The 23,128-nt window shown below is 45.7% G+C and overlaps 19 non-coding genes across 19 annotated transcripts; all 19 read right to left on the bottom strand.

Annotated features, from left to right (window-relative positions):
* Positions 1-655: 655 nt before the first annotated feature.
* Positions 656-771, bottom strand: Trnal-caa (transfer RNA leucine (anticodon CAA)). Its single transcript has 2 exons — positions 734-771; positions 656-701 (listed from the first exon to the last, which is right to left on the bottom strand). It is a non-coding gene; the product is annotated as a tRNA-Leu (tRNA).
* Positions 772-7,686: 6,915 nt separating this feature from the next.
* On the bottom strand, positions 7,687-7,802 carry Trnal-caa (transfer RNA leucine (anticodon CAA)). Its single transcript has 2 exons — positions 7,765-7,802; positions 7,687-7,732 (listed from the first exon to the last, which is right to left on the bottom strand). It is a non-coding gene; the product is annotated as a tRNA-Leu (tRNA).
* Positions 7,803-8,506: 704 nt separating this feature from the next.
* Positions 8,507-8,622, bottom strand: Trnal-caa (transfer RNA leucine (anticodon CAA)). The gene is made up of 2 exons: positions 8,585-8,622; positions 8,507-8,552 (listed from the first exon to the last, which is right to left on the bottom strand). It is a non-coding gene; the product is annotated as a tRNA-Leu (tRNA).
* Positions 8,623-9,326: 704 nt separating this feature from the next.
* Trnal-caa (transfer RNA leucine (anticodon CAA)) lies at positions 9,327-9,442 on the bottom strand. Its single transcript has 2 exons — positions 9,405-9,442; positions 9,327-9,372 (listed from the first exon to the last, which is right to left on the bottom strand). It is a non-coding gene; the product is annotated as a tRNA-Leu (tRNA).
* Positions 9,443-10,145: 703 nt separating this feature from the next.
* Trnal-caa (transfer RNA leucine (anticodon CAA)) lies at positions 10,146-10,261 on the bottom strand. Its single transcript has 2 exons — positions 10,224-10,261; positions 10,146-10,191 (listed from the first exon to the last, which is right to left on the bottom strand). It is a non-coding gene; the product is annotated as a tRNA-Leu (tRNA).
* A 704-nt stretch (positions 10,262-10,965) lies between these two features.
* Trnal-caa (transfer RNA leucine (anticodon CAA)) lies at positions 10,966-11,081 on the bottom strand. Its single transcript has 2 exons — positions 11,044-11,081; positions 10,966-11,011 (listed from the first exon to the last, which is right to left on the bottom strand). It is a non-coding gene; the product is annotated as a tRNA-Leu (tRNA).
* Positions 11,082-11,785: 704 nt separating this feature from the next.
* On the bottom strand, positions 11,786-11,901 carry Trnal-caa (transfer RNA leucine (anticodon CAA)). The gene is made up of 2 exons: positions 11,864-11,901; positions 11,786-11,831 (listed from the first exon to the last, which is right to left on the bottom strand). It is a non-coding gene; the product is annotated as a tRNA-Leu (tRNA).
* A 704-nt stretch (positions 11,902-12,605) lies between these two features.
* On the bottom strand, positions 12,606-12,721 carry Trnal-caa (transfer RNA leucine (anticodon CAA)). Its single transcript has 2 exons — positions 12,684-12,721; positions 12,606-12,651 (listed from the first exon to the last, which is right to left on the bottom strand). It is a non-coding gene; the product is annotated as a tRNA-Leu (tRNA).
* A 704-nt stretch (positions 12,722-13,425) lies between these two features.
* Trnal-caa (transfer RNA leucine (anticodon CAA)) lies at positions 13,426-13,541 on the bottom strand. The gene is made up of 2 exons: positions 13,504-13,541; positions 13,426-13,471 (listed from the first exon to the last, which is right to left on the bottom strand). It is a non-coding gene; the product is annotated as a tRNA-Leu (tRNA).
* Positions 13,542-14,245: 704 nt separating this feature from the next.
* Positions 14,246-14,361, bottom strand: Trnal-caa (transfer RNA leucine (anticodon CAA)). Its single transcript has 2 exons — positions 14,324-14,361; positions 14,246-14,291 (listed from the first exon to the last, which is right to left on the bottom strand). It is a non-coding gene; the product is annotated as a tRNA-Leu (tRNA).
* Positions 14,362-15,065: 704 nt separating this feature from the next.
* On the bottom strand, positions 15,066-15,181 carry Trnal-caa (transfer RNA leucine (anticodon CAA)). The gene is made up of 2 exons: positions 15,144-15,181; positions 15,066-15,111 (listed from the first exon to the last, which is right to left on the bottom strand). It is a non-coding gene; the product is annotated as a tRNA-Leu (tRNA).
* A 704-nt stretch (positions 15,182-15,885) lies between these two features.
* On the bottom strand, positions 15,886-16,001 carry Trnal-caa (transfer RNA leucine (anticodon CAA)). Its single transcript has 2 exons — positions 15,964-16,001; positions 15,886-15,931 (listed from the first exon to the last, which is right to left on the bottom strand). It is a non-coding gene; the product is annotated as a tRNA-Leu (tRNA).
* A 1,524-nt stretch (positions 16,002-17,525) lies between these two features.
* Positions 17,526-17,641, bottom strand: Trnal-caa (transfer RNA leucine (anticodon CAA)). The gene is made up of 2 exons: positions 17,604-17,641; positions 17,526-17,571 (listed from the first exon to the last, which is right to left on the bottom strand). It is a non-coding gene; the product is annotated as a tRNA-Leu (tRNA).
* Positions 17,642-18,345: 704 nt separating this feature from the next.
* Positions 18,346-18,461, bottom strand: Trnal-caa (transfer RNA leucine (anticodon CAA)). The gene is made up of 2 exons: positions 18,424-18,461; positions 18,346-18,391 (listed from the first exon to the last, which is right to left on the bottom strand). It is a non-coding gene; the product is annotated as a tRNA-Leu (tRNA).
* Positions 18,462-19,165: 704 nt separating this feature from the next.
* Trnal-caa (transfer RNA leucine (anticodon CAA)) lies at positions 19,166-19,281 on the bottom strand. The gene is made up of 2 exons: positions 19,244-19,281; positions 19,166-19,211 (listed from the first exon to the last, which is right to left on the bottom strand). It is a non-coding gene; the product is annotated as a tRNA-Leu (tRNA).
* Positions 19,282-19,985: 704 nt separating this feature from the next.
* Trnal-caa (transfer RNA leucine (anticodon CAA)) lies at positions 19,986-20,101 on the bottom strand. Its single transcript has 2 exons — positions 20,064-20,101; positions 19,986-20,031 (listed from the first exon to the last, which is right to left on the bottom strand). It is a non-coding gene; the product is annotated as a tRNA-Leu (tRNA).
* A 704-nt stretch (positions 20,102-20,805) lies between these two features.
* Trnal-caa (transfer RNA leucine (anticodon CAA)) lies at positions 20,806-20,921 on the bottom strand. The gene is made up of 2 exons: positions 20,884-20,921; positions 20,806-20,851 (listed from the first exon to the last, which is right to left on the bottom strand). It is a non-coding gene; the product is annotated as a tRNA-Leu (tRNA).
* Positions 20,922-21,625: 704 nt separating this feature from the next.
* On the bottom strand, positions 21,626-21,741 carry Trnal-caa (transfer RNA leucine (anticodon CAA)). The gene is made up of 2 exons: positions 21,704-21,741; positions 21,626-21,671 (listed from the first exon to the last, which is right to left on the bottom strand). It is a non-coding gene; the product is annotated as a tRNA-Leu (tRNA).
* Positions 21,742-22,445: 704 nt separating this feature from the next.
* Positions 22,446-22,561, bottom strand: Trnal-caa (transfer RNA leucine (anticodon CAA)). The gene is made up of 2 exons: positions 22,524-22,561; positions 22,446-22,491 (listed from the first exon to the last, which is right to left on the bottom strand). It is a non-coding gene; the product is annotated as a tRNA-Leu (tRNA).
* Between the last annotated feature and the right edge of the window lie 567 nt (positions 22,562-23,128).

Raw genomic sequence — 23,128 nt, 5'->3', positions numbered from 1 at the left:
ATGTAGTTGTCGCATCCACGTTGCCACAGTACGCAGGCATGAGTTCTGCACCCGTTAGACGTGCGCCAGGCGCAGCCTCACAAATATAGCGCAGAATGTACCACCAAAAGAGTTTCTCAAATCCGTATAATCACAGCAATCACAACCTTTTCTTCGAAACTAAGTCGTCTGTTAAAGACGTCAGAAATTTGACAGAATGCAGAGGTCTATCTGTCGAGTAATATCTCAAGTTTTGGTCACGTTGTAATCTCCATAAAGTAATATTTTGAGTATATGGATTTATTTCGAGTTCTGTGTATTTCATCAGCGACTGTTATTGTACAGATGATGAACTGGTCAGCCTGCACTGTTTCCTCACACTGTCGTTAGCACTCTGCATCTCCAGACAAGAGTCGTTTCCATACCACAAGTGTCCGTTTTGACGTGTTTGCGGCTGTGGCGCGGAAGTAACCTCACGAGGGGAACGTCGTATTTACAACCAACACTCTCTGTTTGTAGCTCACACTACCGAAGAAACAGTTTGGTGCCGTAGGTGCGCTTGTGTTTGATGCAAATTTTTGATTTCACTTAGGAGAACACGGCCAGTATCGTGCTGTTTCACTTTACAAAGGATCTCAGTGCTACGCAGGGTGCTCTAGAGAAGCGACAAAATCTGTGTCAGGAGTGGGATTCGAACCCACGCCCTCATTCGAGGACCAGAAGGCTCTAGCTGCTACTGCAGCCAAGGTTTTTCCTTGAGTCTGGCGCCTTAGACCGCTCGGCCATCCTGACACTTGATTTGACGTTCCTCGTTTGTTCTATTAGAGTACTTACAGTTGATGTAGTCGCATCCACGTTGCCACAGTACGCAGGCATGAGTTCTGCACCCGTTAGACGTGCGCCAGGCGCAGCCTCACAAATATAGCGCAGAATGTACCACCAAAAGAGTTACTCAAATGCGTATAATCACAGCAATCAATACCTTTTGTTCGAAACTAAGTCGGCTGTTAAAGACGTCAGATATTAGACAGAATGCAGAGGTCTATCTGTCGAGTAATATCTCAAGTTTTGGTCACGTTGTAATCTCCATAAAGTAATATTTTGAGTATATGGATTTATTTCGAGTTCTGTGTATTTCATCAGCGACTGTTATTGTACAGATGATGTACTGGTCAGCCTGCACTGTTTCCTCACACTGTCGTTAGCACTCTGCATCTCCAGACAAGAGTCGTTTCCATACCACAAGTGTCCGTTTTGACGTGTTTGCGGCTGTGGCGCGGAAGTAACCTCACGAGGGGAACGTCGTATTTACAACCAACACTCTCTGTTTGTAGCTCACACTACCGAAGAAACAGTTTGGTGCCGTAGGTGCGCTTGTGTTTGATGCAAATTTTTGATTTCACTTAGGAGAACACGGCCAGTATCGTGCTGTTTCACTTTACAAAGGATCTCAGTGCTACGCAGGGTGCTCTAGAGAAGCGACAAAATCTGTGTCAGGAGTGGGATTCGAACCCACGCCCTCATTCGAGGACCAGAAGGCTCTAGCTGCTACTGCAGCCAAGGTTTTTCCTTGAGTCTGGCGCCTTAGACCGCTTTTTTTTTTTTTTTTTTTGCCAATCTTCCGCCGCTCACTGATAAGAAGATAAAACCATCCTCGGTGTGAAGTAGCTATTTATTCTGGCTTGATCAAAATGTTTAATAAATGTAATCCTCAATATAATATCAATGCCAATGAAAACTAAAACAAACTATCTCCATCACTGGAATTTTAAATTTAAGCAGCATTATGACCAGCTCTGGCATAGTGCCTCTGAGTCCGAAATATTTCTTGTTGCTTCTGTTACATTAAGGTCTTGATTAAAAATTTAGCATAAGTTTCTTTATATTTACTAGTTTGCAGTAACTTGTGATGCTCGTTTAGCAGATAGATCCAAAAATCCTCTTTCCTTGTCTCATCTTTGGTGAAGAGGTAATGCACTGTTGCCGCTTTCAGCCAGTTGACTGCGTTTCTTTTCGTGGCAGGAAAGGGTACATCATCCGGTGCCAAAAAGTCCGCAGGTGTTATTGCGTTAGGCGACGTTCGGAGGATAACCGCCAACTTTCGTCGTACATACAGCCATTTATCTTGAACCCTGTCACACACGAAACGATGTTCTTCGGTATCAATTAATTACACGTTTCACAAAGTGGCGAGTCGGTGAGGTGGATCGTATGAAGTTTAGAGTTAGTTGCAAATTTCCTGTTGACAGCGAAGTACCATGTTGCTTTCAGATCAGTAGCTATGGTACGGTTATGAATATTGTCCCATATCACATTCCAGTTATAACATGGGTATTTGTGTTCGATTTTGTTTTTCTTCTTCTCTTCCATCAATTTGCCGTATATTTCTTTTACGTTGTTCATATCGTTGTCCGGAATTCGTGAATGTAGATAGCTATATTCTATTAAAAACCATCGCAAATGGTAAAGTGCGCTTGGTATATGCTACACATTAATAGGTGGTGAGAGGTCATCTGGAGCTATTTCTGTCAGAAGGTGGGCAGCGAGACAACTGCGTGATTGTCTCCATTGCCGAAACGTATTGCAGATGTACAGAGCATGGGACTTCTTTGTAATATCCGTTAAGTTTAAGCCTCCATTTTTAGTGGCGAGTGTCAGAGTGTCATATGGGATTTTAAATATGTGACCACGGCTCACAAAATAGCCTATTGCCGACATAATTTGTTTAGCGATGACGGCGGGCATTGGCAGAATCTGTGCGATATAATTGACTTTAGAAATAATGGAGACGTTCGCGAGAGACACTCGCTGAATTTCATTGAGTTGCCTAATACTGTGGGTCCGTACACTAGCACGTACGGTGGTTAATACTCGTCTGTAGTTGGTCGCAATAGTTTGACGTATATTTTTTCGGAAATCAACGCCTAGACACTTCAAGGCGGTGAGCTCGCGTAACTGACCTTGTGTGCACATGCCAATGCCACGTCCGATATTGAATATGCCGGACTTGGTTTTGTTCAACCTTGCGGCCGACGCTTTTTCGTATTGTTCAATTATTTGCATCGCCGTCTCGATTTCTGCCACATTCATAACAAGAAGTCCAACATCATCCGCATAACCTTGACAAATGAGTTTGTGTCCTCGTATTTGTACTCCTTGTAACCGCTGAGTCAAGGTAGCGAGTAAGGGTTCTATGGCCAAGGCAAAAAGTGTCATGGACAAAGGACAACCTTGCCTGACGGAACTTGCGATCCCTATTGGCCGGCTAGGCTGTCCATTGATGATTATCCTTGAGGAATTATTCGTGACCAAACGCCGGATGACGTCAACGAAACGCGGCGGAAAGCCCATTGCATCCATCGTTTTCAGGAGGTAAGAGTGGCTGATCCTGTCGAAGGCTTTATCAAAATCTAACGACACGATGGCACATTGTAGTCTGCACACTTCCGCTATGGAAATTACGTCGCGATAGTTGGACAGTGTTTGTTGAATTTTTCTACCCTTCCCCACACTAGACTGATACGGTCCGGTAACACTGGTCATTACTTGTTTAAGTCTGTGGGCTAAGAGCCGCGTAAAAATTTTATAATCACTGTTCAGCAGTGTGATTGGTCTCAAGTTTCCAATTTTCTTGCCAGCCGAGGATTTTGTGGTTAACACTATGATCCCTTCTCGAAAATCTTTTGGTATCTCCTGACTGAGTGTCAAAAGTTCATTACAGATACCTGTAATTCTATGTCTGATATGGTCCCAAAAGACTTGATAAAACTCCGCTGGTATTCCGTCGGCTCCAGGGGATTTATTTTTTGCACTTTGATAAACAGCATACTCTTCATCGTCTTCGGTTGCCTCTGCAATTAGAGCATCCGCGGACGCGGTACTAACGCTACCTTGCAGGTTGGCCAGTAAATCATCCTGTGCTTGTTCGTCGACTACCTTAGCTGAAAACAAGTTGTCGAAATGGGTTAGGATTGCCGCTTTTATTTCGTTATGCATTGTCAAGGTGGTTCCATTCTCAGTTTGGAGCTCCGTCAGTATTTTTCGGAAACCTCTGTTAGTTTCACGAATCACGTGATAGACCGAAGTAGCTTCGTTTTGTGCTGTAGTCTCTGCTCGTGACCTTATTTGGTAGCCTTCAAGCTGTTGTCGCCGTAACGTCAGTATTTTTGCCTGGACTTTTTTAATTCGTTCATGGTTCCCAAAAGCTGATGCACCTTGCAGGTAGAGTTCTCGGTGACAGTGAAAGTAAAATTCTATTGTTCTTTTATGCCAAAAGCTCTTCTCCCGGGAGTAGTTGATGAAACATCTACGGATCCGAGGTTTGGCGCATTTAAGCCACCAATCCATGGTCGAGGTGTAGGAGGTGAGTTTGGTCTCGCAAGCTCTCCACGTGGTGAGAAAGGCTTCCTGACAGGCAGGGTCTTTTAAGTGTGAAACATTAAGTTTCCACAGCCCTTTATATCGACATGTTCCTTGTCGTTCCATATTTAATGTGCAGATATATGCAGCGTGGTCTGAAAAAATGGTTGGCCAAACTTCAGATTGCAGAATGCGGTGTTTCAGATTGGGTGAGACGTATATCCGATCTAACCGGCTTGCTGAATGATTCGTGAGGTGAGTAAAGCCGGGTGCAGCTCCGTGCTTGTGCTCCCACGAATCAATAAAACGGAGGTCAGTTATGATCCGTTCCAGTTCTGGCGATTTGTTAAAGTTCGGAGTTTGGTCTTTGGCATGAATGACACTATTAAAGTCACCTCCAAGGATGGTATGGTGGCAGCGTACACCAAACAAAGGAACAATTCCTTCCCTAAAAAACTGTGCTCTTTGGCGACGATTGGTAGAACCAGATGGGGCATAGACATTAATGATCCTCGTGGACTGGAAGGTGCCGGCAAGACCTCTGCCGTTAGGCAGTTGTTCTATGTCTTTAATTATGATGCCCTCTTTGAAAATAAATGCAGTACCCAAGTCACTACCGATTCCAGGATTGATTATAGCATTATACCCTTGTATGAAGTCAAGTTTGATGTTAGCTACTTCTTGTAACAACAATATGTCCACATCAGAGGCATATAGGAAATCTTTTAAATTTTGTAAATTAAAGACGCTACATATTTTGTTGATATTCAACGTGGCGATCTTATAGGCCTGCAACGAAACTACGTTCGCCAAAACGGGAGTAACTTCAGGAAAAACTCGAACAACAAGTCACATCGATAAAACATCAAGAAATCTGATCTGATAGACAGACGGACAAACGGCAGTACGCTGTTCAGGTTAGAAATATTCATGGCTCGGGAAGGGATTAGTCGGCTTCTCTTTGTCTGGGGCAGTATCTGCCGCGGAGGTGACATTCATAAAGATGTCATCTTGTATGGTGGCAATCGTGGCGACTGTAACGGTTCCTGTGGTGTCCATAATTGCTTCCTCTGCGGTAGTTTCGTCGACATCGTCGGCCCACGAAGTCGACCGATCTCTCATAGGCTCGTCATTCAGAGTTTCACTATGGTCAGGTGGATTCTGGTGACCTTTCTCGTCGGATCGAGAAAGTGCTACTCCATCTATATGCAACCCGACAGAACCGGAGACATTGCCCAGAACCAAGGGGTCTTCTGTAGATGACTGCTGATTACATGTCAAGTTTTCAGATGCAGACTGACGTAGTTTTCCCCCTATTTGCTTCGCCCGTTCACGCAGATGTGGTGCAGTCAGTTCTGCACCTTGGCTCGCGATCCTCCGTTTTTTAGATTTCTTGGGGGAGGCGCCCCGTTGTGGACTTTGGTCAGTACCTGAAGAAGCCTCAGGTTGCGAGGTCGCACTACTAGAAGTGGCTGTTGCCAGGTCTGTTTTCATAGCTCCCGAGAGGCGGTGGTCAGTTGCTGAAGAAGCTGCAGGATGCGGAGTAGCACCACTAGAAGCCAGGTCTGTTTCTCTTGCACCTGGTAGGCTTTCGACATCGAAAGAAGTGTCAGGATGCAGAGGAGCATGACTCGAGGCGACCGAGGCTGCGTCGGTATCCATTGCCTCATTATGCGGGTCCACAGTGACAACGGCGGGAGCAGCTACTTCTTCCGAGGTGGGTTGGTGTTCTGCAGATATTACACGTGAGTCGGTCGGTGTGTCGGTCGCTTGTAGGTCGTTATTCGTAGTAACGTCGGGGACCGCAGTACCACCTGCAAGACCGAGCGTCACGGCTACGTACGACAGGGGCAGTGTTGACATAGCGGATGGTCTAGAGGCATCCCCGGCAGGCAGTTGCGCCACCCGCCTTTGAAGACATTCTGCACGAACGTGGCCTGGTAAGTTGCAAACAGCACACGTTTTCGGTTGATCATCGTACATCACAACAGCCCTATAGCCGCAGACGTTTATAAATGACGGAATGTGCTTCTGCAATTCGACTTTTAATTGGCGCACACCATTCAAAACAGGGAATTTGTGTGCGGCAGACCACCGTTCGGCAATATTACTCAAAACTTTACCGTATGGAGAAATAACAGCATTTATCTGGTCACATGTTATTTCAAAGGGAAGTTCAAAGACGCGTACGGTTCGAATACCTAGGCCGGCATGCGCAAAGATAACCTCCCCAACATTGCCGTCAGAATGTTTAAATTTCATGACGCCACCACAGGATTGCACTATTCTTTCACACAACTCCGAACTGGCCAGTTTGACAAAAACCACACTGTTCATAATCGAAAAATGGATACCGACAATATCATCAATTCCGATCTGAACATCATCTTCTAACCACTGTTCCACATCAAATGATTTCGGTCGAGCAAAGTCGCGATCAAACGTAAATTTCAGTGTGTCTTTCCGTTGTGGTTTAGACATCTCTTAATGCGTTTCCATTGCTACAAAAACACTATACACAACGACGCGATGCAGCAAGAGCAGAGGCTTACCACGCGGAGCTAACGCAGCGCTGCGCACAGCACGGCACGTCCGACCTCCAGCGCAGCCGCCGGCTGACTGTCGACTGGTCGGCCATCCTGACACTTGATTTGACGTTCCTCGTTTGTTCTATTAGAGGACTTACAGTTGATGTAGTTGTCGCATCCACGTTGCCACAGTACGCAGGCATGATTTCTGCACCCGTTAGACGTGCGCCAGGCGCAGCCGCACAAATATAGCGCAGAATGTACCACCAAAAGAGTTTCTCAAATCCGTATAATCACAGCAATCAATACCTTTTGTTCGAAACTAAGTCGTCTGTTAAAGACGTCAGAGATTAGACAGAATGCAGAGGTCTATCTGTCGAGTAATATTTCAAGTTTTGGTCACGTTGTAATCTCCATACAGTAATATTTTGAGTATATGAATTTATTTCGAGTTCTGTGTATTTCATCAGCGACTGTTATTGTACAGATGATGTACTGGTCAGCCTGCACTGTTTCCTCACACTGTCGTTAGCACTCTGCATCTCCAGATAAGAGTCGTTTCCATACCACAAGTGTCCCTTTTGACGTGTTTGCGGCTCTTTGGCGCGGAAATAACCTCACGAGGGGAACGTCGTATTTACAACCAACACTCTCTGTTTGTAGCTCACACTACCGAAGAAACAGTTTGGTGCCGTAGGTGCGCTTGTGTTTGATGCAAATTTTTGATTTCACTTAGGAGAACACGGCCAGTATCGTGCTGTTGCACTTTACAAAGGATCTCAATGCTACGCAGGGTGCTCTAGAGAAGCGACAAAATCTGTGTCAGGAGTGGGATTCGAACCCACGCCCTCATTCGACGACCAGAAGGCTCTAGCCGCTACTGCAGCCGAAGTTTTTCCTTGAGTCTGGGGCCTTAGACCGCTCGGCCATCCTGACACTTGATTTGATGCTCCTCGTTTGTTCTATTAGAGGACTTACAGTTGATGTAGTTGTCGCATCCACGTTGCCACAGTACGCAGGCATGATTTCTGCACCCGTTGGACGTGCGCCAGGCGCAGCCGCACAAATATAGCGCAGAATGTACCAACAAAAGAGTTTCTCAAATCCGTATAATCACAGCAATCAATACCTTTTGTTCGAAACTAAGTCGTCTGTTAAAGACGTCAGAGATTAGACAGAATGCAGAGGTCTATCTGTCGAGTAATATTTCAAGTTTTGGTCACGTTGTAATCTCCATACAGTAATATTTTGAGTATATGAGTTTATTTCGAGTTCTGTGTATTTCATCAGCGACTGTTATTGTACAGATGATGTACTGGTCAGCCTGCACTGTTTCCTCACACTGTCGTTAGCACTCTGCATCTCCAGATAAGAGTCGTTTCCATACCACAAGTGTCCCTTTTGACGTGTTTGCGGCTCTTTGGCGCGGAAGTAACCTCACGAGGGGAACGTCGTATTTACAACCAACACTCTCTGTTTGTAGCTCACACTACCGAAGAAACAGTTTGGTGCCGTAGGTGCGCTTGTGTTTGATGCAAATTTTTGATTTCACTTAGGAGAACACGGCCAGTATCGTGCTGTTGCACTTTACAAAGGATCTCAATGCTACGCAGGGTGCTCTAGAGAAGCGACAAAATCTGTGTCAGGAGTGGGATTCGAACCCACGCCCTCATTCGAGGACCAGAAGGCTCTAGCTGCTACTGCAGCCAAGGTTTTTCCTTGAGTCTGGCGCCTTAGACCGCTCGGCCATCCTGACACTTGGTTTGATGCTCCTCGTTTGTTCTATTAGAGGACTTACAGTTGATGTAGTTGTCGCATCCACGTTGCCACAGTACGCAGGCATGATTTCTGCACCCGTTAGACGTGCGCCAGGCGCAGCCGCACAAATATAGCGCAGAATGTACCACCAAAAGAGTTTCTCAAATCCGTATAATCACAGCAATCAATACCTTTTGTTCGAAACTAAGTCGTCTGTTAAAGACGTCAGAGATTAGACAGAATGCAGAGGTCTATCTGTCGAGTAATATTTCAAGTTTTGGTCACGTTGTAATCTCCATACAGTAATATTTTGAGTATATGAATTTATTTCGAGTTCTGTGTATTTCATCAGCGACTGTTATTGTACAGATGATGTACTGGTCAGCCTGCACTGTTTCCTCACACTGTCGTTAGCGCTCTGCATCTCCAGATAAGAGTCGTTTCCATACCACAAGTGTCCCTTTTGACGTGTATGCAGCTCTTTGGCGCGGAAGTAACCTCACGAGGGGAACGTCGTATTTACAACCAACACTCTCTGTTTGTAGCTCACACTACCGAAGAAACAGTTTGGTGCCGTAGGTGCGCTTGTGTTTGATGCAAATTTTTGATTTCACTTAGGAAAACACGGCCAGTATCGTGCTGTTGCACTTTACAAAGGATCTCAATGCTACGCAGGGTGCTCTAGAGAAGCGACAAAATCTGTGTCAGGAGTGGGATTCGAACCCACGCCCTCATTCGAGGACCAGAAGGCTCTAGCTGCTACTGCAGCCAAGGTTTTTCCTTGAGTCTGGCGCCTTAGACCGCTCGGCCATCCTGACACTTGATTTGATGCTCCTCGTTTGTTCTATTAGAGGACTTACAGTTGATGTAGTTGTCGCATCCACGTTGCCACAGTACGCAGGCATGATTTCTGCACCCGTTAGACGTGCGCCAGGCGCAGCCGCACAAATATAGCGCAGAATGTACCACCAAAAGAGTTTCTCAAATCCGTATAATCACAGCAATCAATACCTTTTGTTCGAAACTAAGTCGTCTGTTAAAGTCGTCAGATATTAGACAGAACGCAGAGGTCTATCTGTCGAGTAATATTTCATGTTTTGGTCACGTTGTAATCCCCATACAGTAATATTTTGAGTATATGAATTTATTCGAGTTCTGTGTATTTCATCAGCGACTGTTATTGTACAGATGATGTACTGGTCAGCCTGCACTGTTTCCTCACACTGTCGTTAACACTCTGCATCTCCAGATAAGAGTCGTTTCCATACCACAAGTGTCCCTTTTGACGTGTTTGCGGCTCTTTGGCGCGGAAGTAACCTCACGAGGGGAACGTCGTATTTACAACCAACACTCTCTGTTTGTAGCTCACACTACCGAAGAAACAGTTTGGTGCCGTAGGTGCGCTTGTGTTTGATGCAAATTTTTGATTTCACTTAGGAGAACACGGCCAGTATCGTGCTGTTGCACTTTACAAAGGATCTCAATGCTACGCAGGGTGCTCTAGAGAAGCGACAAAATCTGTGTCAGGAGTGGGATTCGAACCCACGCCCTCATTCGACGACCAGAAGGCTCTAGCCGCTACTGCAGCCGAAGTTTTTCCTTGAGTCTGGGGCCTTAGACCGCTCGGCCATCCTGACACTTGATTTGATGCTCCTCGTTTGTTCTATTAGAGGACTTACAGTTGATGTAGTTGTCGCATCCACGTTGCCACAGTACGCAGGCATGATTTCTGCACCCGTTGGACGTGCGCCAGGCGCAGCCGCACAAATATAGCGCAGAATGTACCACCAAAAGAGTTTCTCAAATCCGTATAATCACAGCAATCAATACCTTTTGTTCGAAACTAAGTCGTCTGTTAAAGACGTCAGAGATTAGACAGAATGCAGAGGTCTATCTGTCGAGTAATATTTCAAGTTTTGGTCACGTTGTAATCTCCATACAGTAATATTTTGAGTATATGAATTTATTTCGAGTTCTGTGTATTTCATCAGCGACTGTTATTGTACAGATGATGTACTGGTCAGCCTGCACTGTTTCCTCACACTGTCGTTAGCACTCTGCATCTCCAGATAAGAGTCGTTTCCATACCACAAGTGTCCCTTTTGACGTGTTTGCGGCTCTTTGGCGCGGAAGTAACCTCACGAGGGGAACGTCGTATTTACAACCAACACTCTCTGTTTGTAGGTCACACTACCGAAGAAACAGTTTGGTGCCGTAGGTGCGCTTGTGTTTGATGCAAATTTTTGATTTCACTTAGGAGAACACGGCCAGTATCGTGCTGTTGCACTTTACAAAGGATCTCAATGCTACGCAGGGTGCTCTAGAGAAGCGACAAAATCTGTGTCAGGAGTGGGATTCGAACCCACGCCCTCATTCGAGGACCAGAAAGCTCTAGCTACTACTGCAGCCAAGGTTTTTCCTTGAGTCTGGCGCCTTAGACCGCTCGGCCATCCTGACACTTAATTTGATGCTCCTCGTTTGTTCTATTAGAGGACTTACAGTTGATGTAGTTGTCGCATCCACGTTGCCACAGTACGCAGGCATGATTTCTGCACCCGTTAGACGTGCGCCAGGCGCAGCCGCACAAATATAGCGCAGAATGTACCACCAAAAGAGTTTCTCAAATCCGTATAATCACAGCAATCAATACCTTTTGTTCGAAACTAAGTCGTCTGTTAAAGACGTCAGAGATTAGACAGAATGCAGAGGTCTATCTGTCGAGTAATATTTCAAGTTTTGGTCACGTTGTAATCTCCATACAGTAATATTTTGAGTATATGAATTTATTTCGAGTTTTGTGTATTTCATCAGCGACTGTTATTGTACAAATGATGTACTGGTCAGCCTGCACTGTTTCCTCACACTGTCGTTAGCACTCTGCATCTCCAGATAAGAGTCGTTTCCATACCACAAGTGTCCCTTTTGACGTGTTTGCGGCTCTTCGGCGCGGAAGTAACCTCACGAGGGGAACGTCGTATTTACAACCAACACTCTCTGTTTGTAGCTCACACTACCGAAGAAACAGTTTGGTGCCGTAGGTGCGCTTGTGTTTGATGCAAATTTTTGATTTCACTTAGGAGAACACGGCCAGTATCGTGCTGTTGCACTTTACAAAGGATCTCAATGCTACGCAGGGTGCTCTAGAGAAGCGACAAAATCTGTGTCAGGAGTGGGATTCGAACCCACGCCCTCATTCGAGGACCAGAAGGCTCTAGCTACTACTGCAGCCAAGGTTTTTCCTTGAGTCTGGCGCCTTAGACCGCTCGGCCATCCTGACACTTGATTTGATGTTCCTCGTTTGTTCTATTAGAGGACTTACAGTTGATGTAGTGGTCGCATCCACGTTGCCACAGTACGCAGGCATGATTTCTGCACCCGTTAGACGTGCGCCAGGCGCAGCCGCACAAATATAGCGCAGAATGTACCACCAAAAGAGTTTCTCAAATCCGTATAATCACAGCAATCAATACCTTTTGTTCGAAACTAAGTCGTCTGTTAAAGACGTCAGAGATTAGACAGAATGCAGAGGTCTATCTGTCGAGTAATATTTCAAGTTTTGGTCACGTTGTAATCTCCATACAGTAATATTTTGAGTATATGAATTTATTTCGAGTTCTGTGTATTTCATCAGCGACTGTTATTGTACAGATGATGTACTGGTCAGCCTGCACTGTTTCCTCACACTGTCGTTAGCGCTCTGCATCTCCAGATAAGAGTCGTTTCCATACCACAAGTGTCCCTTTTGACGTGTTTGCGGCTCTTTGGCGCGGAAGTAACCTCACGAGGGGAACGTCGTATTTACAACCAACACTCTCTGTTTGTAGCTCACACTACCGAAGAAACAGTTTGGTGCCGTAGGTGCGCTTGTGTTTGATGCAAATTTTTGATTTCACTTAGGAGAACACGGCCAGTATCGTGCTGTTGCACTTTACAAAGGATCTCAATGCTACGCAGGGTGCTCTAGAGAAGCGACAAAATCTGTGTCAGGAGTGGGATTCGAACCCACGCCCTCATTCGAGGACCAGAAGGCTCTAGCTGCTACTGCAGCCAAGGTTTTTCCTTGAGTCTGGCGCCTTAGACCGCTCGGCCATCCTGACACTTGATTTGATGCTCCTCGTTTGTTCTATTAGAGGACTTACAGTTGATGTAGTTGTCGCATCCACGTTGCCACAGTACGCAGGCATGATTTCTGCACCCGTTAGACGTGCGCCAGGCGCAGCCGCACAAATATAGCGCAGAATGTACCACCAAAAGAGTTTCTCAAATCCGTATAATCACAGCAATCAATACCTTTTGTTCGAAACTAAGTCGTCTGTTAAAGACGTCAGAGATTAGACAGAATGCAGAGGTCTATCTGTCGAGTAATATTTCAAGTTTTGGTCACGTTGTAATCTCCATACAGTAATATTTTGAGTATATGAATTTATTTCGAGTTCTGTGTATTTCATCAGCGGCTGTTATTGTACAGATGATGTACTGGTCAGCCTGCACTGTTTCCTCACACTGTCGTTAGCACTCTGCATCTCCGGTTAAGAGTCGTTTCCATACCACAAGTGTCCCTTTTGACGTGTTTGCGGCTCTTTGGCGCGGAAGTAACCTCACGAGGGGAACGTCGTATTTACAACCAACACTCTCTGTTTGTGGCTCACACTACCGAAGAAACAGTTTGGTGCCGTAGGTGCGCTTGTGTTTGATGCAAATTTTTGATTTCACTTAGGAGAACACGGCCAGTATCGTGCTGTTGCACTTTACAAAGGATCTCAATGCTACGCAGGGTGCTCTAGAGAAGCGACAAAATCTGTGTCAGGAGTGGGATTCGAACCCACGCCCTCATTCGAGGACCAGAAGGCTCTAGCTGCTACTGCAGCCAAGGTTTTTCCTTGAGTCTAGCGCCTTAGACCGCTCGGCCATCCTGACACTTGATTTGGTGCTCCTCGTTTGTTCTATTAGAGGACTTACAGTTGATGTAGTTGTCGCATCCACGTTGCCACAGTACGCAGGCATGATTTCTGCACCCGTTAGACGTGCGCCAGGCGCAGCCGCACAAATATAGCGCAGAATGTACCACCAAAAGAGTTTCTCAAATCCGTATAATCACAGCAATCAATACCTTTTGTTCGAAACTAAGTCGTCTGTTAAAGACGTCAGAGATTAGACAGAATGCAGAGGTCTATCTGTCGAGTAATATTTCAAGTTTTGGTCACGTTGTAATCTCCATACAGTAATATTTTGCGTATATGAATTTATTTCGAGTTCTGTGTATTTCATCAGCGGCTGTTATTGTACAGATGATGTACTGGTCAGCCTGCACTGTTTCCTCACACTGTCGTTAGCACTCTGCATCTCCAGATAAGAGTCGTTTCCATACCACAAGTGTCCCTTTTGACGTGTTTGCGGCTCTTTGGCGCGGAAGTAACCTCACGAGGGGAACGTCGTATTTACAACCAACACTCTCTGTTTGTAGCTCACACTACCGAAGAAACAGTTTGGTGCCGTAGGTGCCCTTGTGTTTGATGCAAATTTTTGATTTCACTTAGGAGAACACGGCCAGTATCGTGCTGTTGCACTTTACAAAGGATCTCTATGCTACGCAGGGTGCTCTAGAGAAGCGACAAAATCTGTGTCAGGAGTGGGATTCGAACCCACGCCCTCATTCGAGGACCAGAAGGCTCTAGCTGCTACTGCAGCCAAGGTTTTTCCTTGAGTCTGGCGCCTTAGACCGCTCGGCCATCCTGACACTTGATTTGATGCTCCTCGTTTGTTCTATTAGAGGACTTACAGTTGATGTAGTTGTCGCATCCACGTTGCCACAGTACGCAGGCATGATTTCTGCACCCGTTAGACGTGCGCCAGGCGCAGCCGCACAAATATAGCGCAGAATGTACCACCAAAAGAGTTTCTCAAATCCGTATAATCACAGCAATCAATACCTTTTGTTCGAAACTAAGTCGTCTGTTAAAGACGTCAGAGATTAGACAGAATGCAGAGGTCTATCTGTCGAGTAATATTTCAAGTTTTGGTCACGTTGTAATCTCCATACAGTAATATTTTGAGTATATGAATTTATTTCGAGTTCTGTGTATTTCATCAGCGACTGTTATTGTACAGATGATGTACTGGTCAGCCTGCACTGTTTCCTCACACTGTCGTTAGCACTCTGCATCTCCAGATAAGAGTCGTTTCCATACCACAAGTGTCCCTTTTGACGTGTTTGCGGCTCTTTGGCGCGGAAGTAACCTCACGAGGGGAACGTCGTATTTACAACCAACACTCTCTGTTTGTAGCTCACACTACCGAAGAAACAGTTTGGTGACGTAGGTGCGCTTGTGTTTGATGCAAATTTTTGATTTCACTTAGGAGAACACGGCCAGTATCGTGCTGTTGCACTTTACAAAGGATCTCAATGCTACGCAGGGTGCTCTAGAGAAGCGACAAAATCTGTGTCAGGAGTGGGATTCGAACCCACGCCCTCATTCGAGGACCAGAAGGCTCTAGCCGCTACTGCAGCCGAAGTTTTTCCTTGAGTCTGGGGCCTTAGACCGCTCGGCCATCATGACACTTGATTTGATGCTCCTCGTTTGTTCTATTAGAGGACTTACAGTTGATGTAGTTGTCGCATCCACGTTGCCACAGTACGCAGGCATGATTTCTGCACCCGTTAGACGTGCGCCAGGCGCAGCCGCACAAATATAGCGCAGAATGTACCACCAAAAGAGTTTCTCAAATCCGTATAATCACAGCAATCAATACCTTTTGTTCGAAACTAAGTCGTCTGTTAAAGACGTCAGAGATTAGACAGAATGCAGAGGTCTATCTTTCGAGTAATATTTCAAGTTTTGGTCACGTTGTAATCTCCATACAGTAATATTTTGAGTATATGAATTTATTTCGAGTTCTGTGTATTTCATCAGCGACTGTTATTGTACAGATGATGTACTGGTCAGCCTGCACTGTTTCCTCACACTGTCGTTAGCACTCTGCATCTCCAGATAAGAGTCGTTTCCATACCACAAGTGTCCCTTTTGACGTGTTTGCGGCTCTTTGGCGCGGAAGTAACCTCACGAGGGGAACGTCGTATTTACAACCAACACTCTCTGTTTGTAGCTCACACTACCGAAGAAACAGTTTGGTGCCGTAGGTGCGCTTGTGTTTGATGCAAATTTTTGATTTCACTTAGGAGAACACGGCCAGTATCGTGCTGTTGCACTTTACAAAGGATCTCAATGCTACGCAGGGTGCTCTAGAGAAGCGACAAAATCTGTGTCAGGAGTGGGATTCGAACCCACGCCCTCATTCGAGGACCAGAAGGCTCTAGCCGCTACTGCAGCCGAAGTTTTTCCTTGAGTCTGGGGCCTTAGACCGCTCGGCCATCCTGACACTTGATTTGATGCTTCTCGTTTGTTCTATTAGAGGACTTACAGTTGATGTAGTTGTCGCATCCACGTTGCCACAGTACGCAGGCATGATTTCTGCACCCGTTAGACGTGCGCCAGGCGCAGCCGCACAAATATAGCGCAGAATGTACCACCAAAAGAGTTTCTCAAATCCGTATAATCACAGCAATCAATACCTTTTGTTCGAAACTAAGTCGTCTGTTAAAGACGTCAGTGATTAGACAGAATGCAGAGGTCTATCTTTCGAGTAATATTTCAAGTTTTGGTCACGTTGTAATCTCCATACAGTAATATTTTGAGTATATGAATTTATTTCGAGTTCTGTGTATTTCATCAGCGACTGTTATTGTACAGATGATGTACTGGTCAGCCTGCACTGTTTCCTCACACTGTCGTTAGCACTCTGCATCTCCAGATAAGAGTCGTTTCCATACCACAAGTGTCCCTTTTGACGTGTTTGCGGCTCTTTGGCGCGGAAGTAACCTCACGAGGGGAACGTCGTATTTACAACCAACACTCTCTGTTTGTAGCTCACACTACCGAAGAAACAGTTTGGTGCCGTAGGTGCGCTTGTGTTTGATGCAAATTTTTGATTTCACTTAGGAGAACACAGCCAGTATCGTGCTGTTGCACTTTACAAAGGATCTCAATGCTACGCAGGGTGCTCTAGAGAAGCGACAAAATCTGTGTCAGGAGTGGGATTCGAACCCACGCCCTCATTCGACGACCAGAAGGCTCTAGCCGCTACTGCAGCCGAAGTTTTTCCTTGAGTCTGGGGCCTCAGACCGCTCGGCCATCCTGACACTTGATTTGATGCTCCTCGTTTGTTCTATTAGAGGACTTACAGTTGATGTAGTTGTCGCATCCACGTTGCCACAGTACGCAGGCATGATTTCTGCACCCGTTGGACGTGCGCCAGGCGCAGCCGCACAAATATAGCGCAGAATGTACCACCAAAAGAGTTTCTCAAATCCGTATAATCACAGCAATCAATACCTTTTGTTCGAAACTAAGTCGTCTGTTAACGACGTCAGAGATTAGACAGAATGCAGAGGTCTATCTGTCGAGTAATATTTCAAGTTTTGGTCACGTTGTAATCTCCATACAGTAATATTTTGAGTATATGAATTTATTTCGAGTTCTGTGTATTTCATCAGCGACTGTTATTGTACAGATGATGTACTGGTCAGCCTGCACTGTTTCCTCACACTGTCGTTAGCACTCTGCATCTCCAGATAAGAGTCGTTTCCATACCACAAGTGTCCCTTTTGACGTGTTTGCGGCTCTTTGGCGCGGAAGTAACCTCACGAGGGGAACGTCGTATTTACAACCAACACTCTCTGTTTGTAGCTCACACTACCGAAGAAACAGTTTGGTGCCGTAGGTGCGCTTGTGTTTGATGCAAATTTTTGATTTCACTTAGGAGAACACGGCCAGTATCGTGCTGTTGCACTTTACAAAGGATCTCAATGCTACGCAGGGTGCTCTAGAGAAGCGACAAAATCTGTGTCAGGAGTGGGATTCGAACCCACGCCCTCATTCGAGGACAAGAAGGCTCTAGCTACTACTGCAGCCAAGGTTTTTCCTTGAGTCTGGCGCCTTAGACCGCTCGGCCATCCTGACACTTGATTTGATGCTCCTCGTTTGTTCTATTAGAGGACTTACAGTTGATGTAGTTGTCGCATCCACGTTGCCACAGTACGCAGGCATGATTTCTGCACCCGTTAGACGTGCGCCAGGCGCAGCCGCACAAATATAGCGCAGAATGTACCACCAAAAGAGTTTCTCAAATCCGTATAATCACAGCAATCAATACCTTTTGTTCGAAACTAAGTCGTCTGTTAAAGACGTCAGAGATTAGACAGAATGCAGAGGTCTATCTGTCGAGTAATATTTCAAGTTTTGGTCACGTTGTAATCTCCATACAGTAATATTTTGAGTATATGAATTTATTTCGAGTTCTGTGTATTTCATCAGCGACTGTTATTGTACAGATGATGTACTGGTCAGCCTGCACTGTTTCCTCACACTGTCGTTAGCGCTCTGCATCTCCAGATAAGAGTCGTTTCCATACCACAAGTGTCCCTTTTGACGTGTTTGCGGCTCTTTGGCGCGGAAGTAACCTCACGAGGGGAACGTCGTATTTACAACCAACACTCTCTGTTTGTAGCTCACACTACCGAAGAAACAGTTTGGTGCCGTAGGTGCGCTTGTGTTTGATGCAAATTTTTGATTTCACTTAGGAGAACACGGCCAGTATCGTGCTGTTGCACTTTACAAAGGATCTCAATGCTACGCAGGGTGCTCTAGAGAAGCGACAAAATCTGTGTCAGGAGTGGGATTCGAACCTACGCCCTCATTCGAGGACCAGAAGGCTCTAGCTGCTACTGCAGCCAAGGTTTTTCCTTGAGTCTGGCGCCTTAGACCGCTCGGCCATCCTGACACTTGATTTGATGCTCCTCGTTTGTTCTATTAGAGGACTTACAGTTGATGTAGTTGTCGCATCCACGTTGCCACAGTACGCAGGCATGATTTCTGCACCCGTTAGACGTGCGCCAGGCGCAGCCGCACAAATATAGCGCAGAATGTACCACCAAAAGAGTTTCTCAAATCCGTATAATCACAGCAATCAATACCTTTTGTTCGAAACTAAGTCGTCTGTTAAAGACGTCAGAGATTAGACAGAATGCAGAGGTCTATCTGTCGAGTAATATTTCAAGTTTTGGTCACGTTGTAATCTCCATACAGTAATATTTTGAGTATATGAATTTATTTCGAGTTCTGTGTATTTCATCAGCGACTGTTATTGTACAGATGATGTACTGGTCAGCCTGCACTGTTTCCTCACACTGTCGTTAGCACTCTGCATCTCCAGATAAGAGTCGTTTCCATACCACAAGTGTCCCTTTTGACGTGTTTGCGGCTCTTTGGCGCGGAAGTAACCTCACGAGGGGAACGTCGTATTTACAACCAACACTCTCTGTTTGTAGCTCACACTACCGAAGAAACAGTTTGGTGCCGTAGGTGCGCTTGTGTTTGATGCAAATTTTTGATTTCACTTAGGAGAACACGGCCAGTATCGTGCTGTTGCACTTTACAAAGGATCTCAATGCTACGCAGGGTGCTCTAGAGAAGCGACAAAATCTGTGTCAGGAGTGGGATTCGAACCCACGTCCTCATTCGAGGACCAGAAGGCTCTAGCCGCTACTGCAGCCGAAGTTTTTCCTTGAGTCTGGGGCCTTAGACCGCTCGGCCATCCTGACACTTGATTTGATGCTCCTCATTTGTTCTATTAGAGGACTTACAGTTGATGTAGTTGTCGCATCCACGTTGCCACAGTACGCAGGCATGATTTCTGCACCCGTTAGACGTGCGCCAGGCGCAGCCGCACAAATATAGCGCAGAATGTACCACCAAAAGAGTTTCTCAAATCCGTATAATCACAGCAATCAATACCTTTTGTTCGAAACTAAGTCGTCTGTTAAAGACGTCAGAGATTAGACAGAATGCAGAGGTCTATCTTTCGAGTAATATTTCAAGTTTTGGTCACGTTGTAATCTCCATACAGTAATATTTTGAGTATATGAATTTATTTCGAGTTCTGTGTATTTCATCAGTGACTGTTATTGTACAGATGATGTACTGGTCAGCCTGCACTGTTTCCTCACACTGTCGTTAGCACTCTGCATCTCCAGATAAGAGTCGTTTCCATACCACAAGTGTCCCTTTTGACGTGTTGGCGGCTCTTTGGCGCGGAAGTAACCTCACGAGGGGAACGTCGTATTTACAACCAACACTCTCTGTTTGTAGCTCACACTACCGAAGAAACAGTTTGGTGCCGTAGGTGCGCTTGTGTTTGATGCAAATTTTTGATTTCACTTAGGAGAACACAGCCAGTATCGTGCTGTTGCACTTTACAAAGGATCTCAATGCTACGCAGGGTGCTCTAGAGAAGCGACAAAATGTGTGTCAGGAGTGGGATTCGAACCCACGCCCTCATTCGAGGACCAGAAGGCTCTAGCTGCTACTGCAGCCGACGTTTTTCCTTGAGTATGGCGCCTTAGACCGCTCGGCCATCCTGACACTTGATTTGATGCTCCTCGTTTGTTCTATTAGAGGACTTACTGTTGATGTAGTTGTCGCATCCACGTTGCCACAGTACGCAGGCATGATTTCTGCACCCGTTAGACGTGCGCCAGGCGCAGCCGCACAAATATAGCGCAGAATGTACCACCAAAAGAGTTTCTCAAATCCGTATAATCACAGCAATCAATACCTTTTGTTCGAAACTAAGTCGTCTGTTAAAGACGTCAGAGATTAGACAGAATGCAGAGGTCTATCTGTCGAGTAATATTTCAAGTTTTGGTCACGTTGTAATCTCCATACAGTAATATTTTGAGTATATGAATTTATTTCGAGTTCTGTGTATTTCATCAGCGACTGTTATTGTACAGATGATGTACTGGTCAGCCTGCACTGTTTCCTCACACTGTCGTTAGCACTCTGCATCTCCAGATAAGAGTCGTTTCCATACCACAAGTGTCCCTTTTGACGTGTTTGCGGCTCTTTGGCGCGGAAGTAACCTCACGAGGGGAACGTCGTATTTACAACCAACACTCTCTGTTTGTAGCTCACACTACCGAAGAAACAGTTTGGTGCCGTAGGTGCGCTTGTGTTTGATGCAAATTTTTGATTTCACTTAGGAGAACACGGCCAGTATCGTGCTGTTGCACTTTACAAAGGATCTCAATGCTACGCAGGGTGCTCTAGAGAAGCGACAAAATCTGTGTCAGGAGTGGGATTCGAACCCACGCCCTCATTCGAGGACCAGAAGGCTCTAGCTGCTACTGCAGCCAAGGTTTTTCCTTGAGTCTGGCGCCTTAGACCGCTCGGCCATCCTGACACTTGATTTGATGCTCCTCGTTTGTTCTATTAGAGGACTTACAGTTGATGTAGTTGTCGCATCCACGTTGCCACAGTACGCAGGCATGATTTCTGCACCCGTTAGACGTGCGCCAGGCGCAGCCGCACAAATATAGCGCAGAATGTACCACCAAAAGAGTTTCTCAAATCCGTATAATCACAGCAATCAATACCTTTTGTTCGAAACTAAGTCGTCTGTTAAAGACGTCAGAGATTAGACAGAATGCAGAGGTCTATCTGTCGAGTAATATTTCAAGTTTTGGTCACGTTGTAATCTCCATACAGTAATATTTTGAGTATATGAATTTATTTCGAGTTCTGTGTATTTCATCAGCGACTGTTATTGTACAGATGATGTACTGGTCAGCCTGCACTGTTTCCTCACACTGTCGTTAGCGCTCTGCATCTCCAGATAAGAGTCGTTTCCATACCACAAGTGTCCCTTTTGACGTGTTTGCGGCTCTTTGGCGCGGAAGTAACCTCACGAGGGGAACGTCGTATTTACAACCAACACTCTCTGTTTGTAGCTCACACTACCGAAGAAACAGTTTGGTGCCGTAGGTGCGCTTGTGTTTGATGCAAATTTTTGATTTCACTTAGGAGAACACGGCCAGTATCGTGCTGTTGCACTTTACAAAGGATCTCAATGCTACGCAGGGTGCTCTAGAGAAGCGACAAAATCTGTGTCAGGAGTGGGATTCGAACCCACGCCCTCATTCGAGGACCAGAAGGCTCTAGCTGCTACTGCAGCCAAGGTTTTTCCTTGAGTCTGGCGCCTTAGACCGCTCGGCCATCCTGACACTTGATTTGATGCTCCTCGTTTGTTCTATTAGAGGACTTACAGTTGATGTAGTTGTCGCATCCACGTTGCCACAGTACGCAGGCATGATTTCTGCACCCGTTAGACGTGCGCCAGGCGCAGCCTCACAAATATAGCGCAGAATGTACCACGAAAAGAGTTTCTCAAATCCGTATAATCACAGCAATCAATACCTTTTGTTCGAAACTAAGTCGTCTGTTAACGACGTCAGAGATTAGACAGAATGCAGAGGTCTATCTGTCGAGTAATATTTCAAGTTTTGGTCACGTTGTAATCTCCATACAGTAATATTTTGAGTATATGAATTTATTTCGAGTTCTGTGTATTTCATCAGCGACTGTTATTGTACAGATGATGTACTGGTCAGCCTGCACTGTTTCCTCACACTGTCGTTAGCACTCTGCATCTCCAGATAAGAGTCGTTTCCATACCACAAGTGTCCCTTTTGACGTGTTTGCGGCTCTTTGGCGCGGAAGTAACCTCACGAGGGGAACGTCGTATTTACAACCAACACTCTCTGTTTGTAGCTCACACTACCGAAGAAACAGTTTGGTGCCGTAGGTGCGCTTGTGTTTGATGCAAATTTTTGATTTCACTTAGGAGAACACGGCCAGTATCGTGCTGTTGCACTTTACAAAGGATCTCAATGCTACGCAGGGTGCTCTAGAGAAGCGACAAAATCTGTGTCAGGAGTGGGATTCGAACCCACGCCCTCATTCGAGGACCAGAAGGCTCTAGCCGCTACTGCAGCCGAAGTTTTTCCTTGAGTCTGGGGCCTTAGACCGCTCGGCCATCCTGACACTTGAATTGATGGTCCTCGTTTGTTCTATTAGAGGACTTACAGTTGATGTAGTTGTCGCATCCACGTTGCCACAGTACGCAGGCATGATTTCTGCACCCGTTAGACGTGCGCCAGGCGCAGCCGCACAAATATAGCGCAGAATGTACCACCAAAAGAGTTTCTCAAATCCGTATAATCACAGCAATCAATACCTTTTGTTCGAAACTAAGTCGTCTGTTAAAGACGTCAGAGATTAGACAGAATGCAGAGGTCTATCTTTCGAGTAATATTTCAAGTTTTGGTCACGTTGTAATCTCCATACAGTAATATTTTGAGTATATGAATTTATTTCGAGTTCTGTGTATTTCATCAGCGACTGTTATTGTACAGATGATGTACTGGTCAGCCTGCACTGTTTCCTCACACTGTCGTTAGCACTCTGCATCTCCAGATAAGAGTCGTTTCCATACCACAAGTGTCCCTTTTGACGTGTTTGCGGCTCTTTGGCGCGGAAGTAACCTCACGAGGGGAACGTCGTATTTACAACCAACACTCTCTGTTTGTAGCTCACACTACCGAAGAAACA

Source organism: Schistocerca cancellata, chromosome 2 (genome assembly GCF_023864275.1).
Source record: "Schistocerca cancellata isolate TAMUIC-IGC-003103 chromosome 2, iqSchCanc2.1, whole genome shotgun sequence".
NCBI classification, from domain to species: Eukaryota; Metazoa; Arthropoda; class Insecta; order Orthoptera; family Acrididae; genus Schistocerca; species Schistocerca cancellata.
Note: the sequence above shows the minus strand (reverse complement) of the source record. Positions and strands in the feature narration are given on the sequence as shown.